Below are 6,617 nucleotides of genomic sequence, written 5' to 3'. Positions count from 1 at the left end.
AGGGGGCCAAGCACTGAACCCTGCGGAACACCACAAGTAACACTAAATGGCTCAGATGTCAATTCGCCATATTTAACGCAGTGTGTCCTATCTGAAAGGTAGGATCTGAACCATAAGAGGACGTTTCCTGAGAGACCAATCCATTTCTCCAACCGTTCTAGCAAGATATTATGGTCTACTGTGTCAAATGCAGCACTAAGGTACAGCAGCAGCAAAAGTGATGATGCGCAAGAGTCCATTGCCCGTAGGAGATCATTGGTTACCCTAATCAGAGCTGTCTCAGTAGAGTGGTTAGCCCTGAATCCTGATTGCATTGATTCAAAGAGATTGTTCTCGGACATGAAATTATTCAGCTGCTGTGCCACTACTTTTTCAAGTATTTTAGAAAGAAACGGTAGGTTTGACACAGGTCTATCATTACATACGTTTGGGTCGTTTCAGTGTGGGTTTAATGACGGCGGACTTAAAAGCCGCTGGAACTACACCTGAGGAGAGTGATATGTTTAAAATATTTAGAACTGAAGGTGCAAGAACGTCATAGAGACCTTTAATAAGTGAACCTGGAAGCGGGTCAAACTGGCAAGTCGTCGGTTTGGCCGTATTCACCATCTGTTTAAGATTATCGAGTGACAGTTCACTAAAACGGGACAAAATCCCTGGACAGCCACCATGTCGTGCATCTATAGATTTTAGTGCTTTAGTATGTGTTTAATTAATACTGTCTTTAGCGATTTCTTCCTGTATGCTTTGGATCTTCTTAGTAAAGAAGACCATTTTGTCGTGGGCAGAATGAGTGGAGCTATCTGGGATAGTCTGTTGCCTTGTAAGCGATGCTACAGTGTCGAAAAGGACCTTGGGATTGTTCTTTTGTGACGCAATCACCTTCGAAAGGTAGGCTGATTTTACAGAGGCCAGGGCCGCTTTATACTTCAACAAACTATCACACCAGATTTGATGGAAAACTTCAAGCTGGTAGCGCGCCATTTTCTTTCAGATTTCCTGCATTCTCGTTTAAGGGATCTAGTTTCATCATTAAACCAAGGTGTGCGTCTTTTAGGTCGTGATTTAAGCCGGATGGGCGCTACTGAATCCAGGGCACTAGCCAGGGTAGCATTGAATTCATTTAGGAGTGGTTCGATAGAGCCTATGTAGGAAGGAAAGGACGCAACTGCTCCTGGAAGAATATCGGCGAGCTCAGAAACTGTGCCCGTGCTTATATTGCGTCCAGTGAATCCTTCAGTTTTTTTGGTGCTACATTTAGCTAGCACCTCAAATGTAACTAAATAATGATCCGTGATAACTGTAGTACACGATAGCACCGTCATGTTTGAGGTTGAAACTCCTCGAGTCAGAACCAAGTCGAGCGTGTTTCCATCTTTACGGGTTGGGAAATCAACTAGTTGATTAAAACCAAATGCATCAATTATAGACCGAAACGCAACAGTGAGTGAACTGAGTGGGGAGTTCATATGAATGTTAAAGTCCCCCATAATTATAATTTTGTCTGCATAGGTTACTAGTTCAGACAAAAGTTCAACAAATTTGTCTAAGAAAGTTGTGTATGGTCCTGGTGCGCGATAGATAGTTATCACATAAATTTACAATGGAGAGGACCTCATAACAAGAGCCTCGAACGACTTGTGATTATTAGAGGTACGAGGAGTAAATTTGAGCGTTTTTTCAGAAATGAGCGCGACACCGCCACCCTTTTTCAACGTGCATGCTATATGGCTACTCTCGTAGTATGGGGGAGAAGCATAATTTAGCGCTAAATACTCATCCGGGCGTAACCAAGTTTCACAAAGACCGATACAGTTAAGTTTATAATCGCGAATAATATTATCTACAAGTAAAGCTTTAGGAGCAAGCGATCTAACATTCAAAAGACCAAATTTTAGCTTTGAATCATTTAACTTAGCTGTAGTCTTTGTGGAGATCGTCAAAAGATGTCGCCGTTCGTGTGCGTTGGGCTTCAGGCGTCGGTTGACTCGCAGAATCGACGAAGAAATGATGGTTGGATTAGACAGATCTTCATGTCGTTGCTCCTTCAACTTTACACGCTTCCCTGCACGACATCCCCGCTTCTGTTTTCTGTCTTTGCGCCGTCTTCGTCTTCGATTTTTCTTTTTTTCGGTGGAGCGGGAAAGCAGGGCGAACCCGAGTCCCTTTGGAGCCCATTCGGGATGTCGTGGGTGGTATAGAAAGTGCCCGAAAAGTCAAAATTTAGACGCCCACCCAGTCGGATGAGCTCCTCTCGGCTGTAGGTCTTATTGGCCAGGCATGTATCCAAAAAGGAAAGCAGGAGGACAGTGGTAAATAGTAGGATAGCCGGATAGCAACTAGCCGCAACGTAAACACGCGCCGCCATGTTGGAAACCGTAAGCGTGTCTCTTAATAGGAACCATTTCAGGGTCTTTATACAAACGCACAAATAAAAGAGAATCGTTGTTTAATATTTCCCAGTATGCACAGCGCACTTCTTCTACGCGAAAAATGGAGTCGGTGGCTGCTTCTCTGAGTTGCGAGACTTTGTAATTCAATATGGATCCATATATAAGGCGCACCGGATTATAAGGCGCATAGTCAGCTTTTTTAAAAAAGAAAATCAGATTTTATGTGCGCCTTATAGTGCGGAAAATACGGTATATGTTTTTAAATGTCTCTGAAAGAATCACCTGAAAGTAGTTAAGGTTTGTGGAATCCATGAAGCATGTCTTGTGTTGTCCCTGGCTTCTCCTGCCAGCGGCACATCCCAGACACCCCCTGGACAAGATGGCTTAGCCACCGTAGCTGAATCAGTCGCTGCACCTGTACCTCATAATTCCATCTTCTTATATAATCTGGGTCTGACACCAAAGAGTGTTGGATCATCGTCAGGTTTGGTTTGTTCCTGGGTTTTACTGGACATCATCCTTTTTGGAGCACACCCGCCTTGTTTTCTGCTTCCCTGCAGTTGGGTCTACCTCCTAAACGTGATATGTCCCACACAGACAAAACATTGTTGGCCGGCACCATGTGCTTGAGCAGAGGGAGCCATAACCCAGCCTGGATCTTCTCGTTCTGTCATACCCCTTAAAGACGACTCCCCTGCCGACGCATCCTGGTGCCAGCCTCCTCCGCCCTCTCGACTTGCCCTCCCTAAGGGCCTTGTGGCATTTCTCGGTGTGCTGTCACTCTGGATGGCTGCTCGAGCAGCGTACCACAACGCACCCCGCTGTGATTGAGCATTACGAGGTGGTTCACGCCTCTCTGAATTAGGCCAGACGGCGGGACGAGCCTTGGGTAAACGATATGTATGGATTGCGAGTGCGAGAGGGTTCACACCGGGGTCAGGTCAGGGGGACAGAGAGCGAGCATAGTGTTCCACGTGCTACTGGAAATGTCCGCATACACATTCACTTGTTTTCAATAACACATAAACATGGACGCTTCGAGTCAGGCACTTGAATGTTAACGCTGTTAACACTTTTCTTGTTATCTCGCTCAAAAATTCTGGGACTGGTCTAAAGTGGATTTGGTGACATTTAAATAAGCTCCCGGTGTCCTACAGAGACAGAGTGAAGACATATGTCATCATCAAAGTCCATAAAATCATGGGCTGCGCTCAGCTTAGTCTGAAGTACATTGCAGGCCACAGCCTCTTTGACCTGCTGCCCTTTGCCAGAAGCTACAGGTCAATCAAAAATAAATACTTTTCAGGGCCATCACCACCCAAAACATGTACACAGGGCTGTGAGGAAAATATATTTCCTTTGAATATGAAATTGTATTTATTAGCACTATTTTCAGTGCACTGCTTTATGATGCACTTCCAACTTAGGCTAGTCTATTAAAAATTTTACGTTTGTCTTAGACCAAATGGCTGAGACAGAGTGTTCCCCCCCAAAGGGTCAGTTTTTGGACTGCTTTGGTCCAATTCTTTTCCATCCTGTTTTTAAAGTGTGTCCACACTATATGCATGTGAATGTGTTGCTGCACTGGGTACAAAAAGAATGAGTCGATATCAGGAGTTGCTCATCTCTAACAGATCCTAGTGCTTTAACCGGATTACTGACGGCACTTTCAGCGTGGTGGTCGACATGCTGTTGCCGTACATGCAGATGGTGCAGTTTCCATTCCCGGCCTTTGGCCTGATCCCCAGCCACTGCTGGTCTTGAGCCCAACAAAAAAAAAACTGGATGGGTTGCATCAGCGAGGGCATCCGGTGTCAAACCTGAGCCAAAGATAAAGGCTGAGTGGCTTTACTGTGTCCGCCCCCATGCTTCAAGCCGCAACAAACTTTTCCCTGCTTTCTCCCATCGACGCTGGCTTTTGTTTGGATGTCGAGACATCCAACCAACATCGGTATTTCAGCTCGAGTGAGCACGTGCGGCGCTGATTCACCTGTATTCCCGAAGTCATGTACCGTATGTAGGCGCTTCTAACAGCTGTCGGGAGATGTGAGTCCATTGTGGATGTGAGCGTCGACGATCAATACAAGCATCCAGGAGCTGCCTTGTCGCAGTCCCTGGAGTGTCTGCAGGATTGCAGTGCTGGCACTTTCTCCTGAAAGATTTTTTTTCTGAGTTTTACTGTCAGAGGTTTTCAGGATCTTGCACACGAGCTTCCCCGCGTATTGGGTCTACTTGCGATCAGTGACAGAGCCTGCTAGAAACGGAGTGGCGATGAGCCGGCGGGGAATGGAGGGGTCTGCTTCTGCCTGATTAATCATAATGTAATTTTAATTAAAAAAGCAGAGTGTCAAAGGCTTTAGCTGCCTGAGAAGTGAGCCCAGATTGCCACGCAGTGCCGTCCCCCTCCGAGCGCAGGCAGGAAATGCGTCCTGACAAATTCAGGCGCCTTGGCCAAGAAAAGCCGAGGCCGCCATTGCCCATGTCATCAGAGGGGGATGAGATTTGGGAAAAGGTCAGCCGGGGTCACACTGTCACCATAATCGGCGTTGGGCGCAAACGCAACTGTCATGCAAAACCAAAGACCGCCAAGGTGTGAGAGATCATATTTTGTCAAGGGTGGCTATAGTAAGCTTTTGTGAGGGAGGCTGTGGCCTGGGGAGGTTGCTTAAAGAAAAGGTTGTTTTTCCTTTGGACTTCATGCTTAAGTTTGTTTAAATTCGTGTCACGCTATCTGATCGTGGGCTAGCGTAGCGGCGCGCTGTCGGCTCGGGGCCAAGACTGGCCTGAAACGCTAGCTGCTTCAGACAGGCCAGAAGGAGCGGGGGGGGGGGCAATATTGATGTGGGGGCTGTATCTTGGGAAGTGACAAAAGCAAACAATACCAAGGGACAAGATAAAATTGTTCAAATGTATTTTAGCCCATGTTTTGTCATTAAGGTAGAAGTATATGTTCAAGATGTAGTCATGAAAAATAATCAAATACGAATATTAGCAAACTTCTTCACCAAATAGCTCAAATTGAAATTGGCTTGTGACAAAAATGACCCCCCCCCCCTCCTCCATTACTCTCCTCCAAGGGGAACATTACTAAAAGCTAACTTCCCTCTCTAATTTCCAAACGTGTTGAGTGTGGTGGTGGGCCAGGCTTGGCTGACCTTTGTGGGGGGACGGGCGGGGGGAGCGTCCGAGGCATCTGCCAACTTCCGGGTGTGGGCGGGGTTGCTCAATCGCCGAGGAGGATTGCGAGGTGAGAGACCGTGAAGGCCCGACCTGAACAAGCGTTTGATTTTTCCTCGTAGGTGTTCGGGCGCCCCACCCCCTCCAGACAGACGCACAATATACCACCAGCAATATAAGTACAAATATATTCTTGCCCTTTAAAAAAAACAAACATGTTTTTTCCAGCAGTTTAAATGTTTTCACATTATAAAGATCTTGTATACAGCTGTATTATTTAGATCAGTAGTCTGATTCAATTTCTGATGAGATTCTCGTGGCCCTGCCCAATAACAACATTAGCAAAACTAATGAGAACAATAATAATTATTATATTAATAAAAATAAGCATAAATTAATTATGTATTAACTAGACCACTGCAGGTTCAGTTGCCGGAAAAGTCATTCGATTTTATCTCACAGCACCACGTTGTAGAACTTTATTTTGACGAAACTCTTCCCCATAATGCTTCATTACAATGTTGTACAACGCAGCACCATAAATAGTGTGATGGTGAGATAAAATACAACGCCTTTTTTTTCCTGTATGGTACCTAACAGACCACGGCCTGTCGGCTGACCACAAATGTAGATGACAAGGGTTGTTTTTTTTTTTTAATTTTGAATTTCATTCCTTTTTTTGTAGGGGGACTTTAATTTTAGTTATTATGTGTTTTCGTCTTTACATTTTCATTTATTTATTTTGGGGGGCTTTTATATTTGAACACGTGCACGCGATTTTACAATAATAACAAATATTAAGCTTTTTTAAGGTCAAAAGGAAAACATTTCAACATTTGTGTTTATTTTCCTGTGTTATTATATTTTTAACCCTGTTTAAAAAATCCAATCTAAATTCAACATGTAGGCTATATATTATATATATTTTTTATGTGGTCCATGATTTGTAAGTAGGACCATCCCGATTTTGTTTTCACTTTCACAAAGAGTGTAATAGACCAAATGACTGCTTTCCTTTCCCATTGAGGACCGAACTGTGGCATATGC

The 6,617-nt window shown here is 44.7% G+C and overlaps 1 pseudogene; it reads right to left on the bottom strand.

Annotated features, from left to right (window-relative positions):
- The window catches only part of LOC148370713 (uncharacterized), a 6,984-nt pseudogene extending 910 nt beyond the window's left edge, over positions 1 to 6,074 (bottom strand).
- Between the last annotated feature and the right edge of the window lie 543 nt (positions 6,075 to 6,617).

Source organism: Urocampus carinirostris, chromosome 2 (assembly GCF_059441175.1).
Source record: "Urocampus carinirostris isolate Australia breed hairy pipefish chromosome 2, RoL_Ucar_1.0, whole genome shotgun sequence".
In the NCBI taxonomy this organism is placed as follows: domain Eukaryota; kingdom Metazoa; phylum Chordata; class Actinopteri; order Syngnathiformes; family Syngnathidae; genus Urocampus; species Urocampus carinirostris.
Note: the sequence above shows the minus strand (reverse complement) of the source record. Positions and strands in the feature narration are given on the sequence as shown.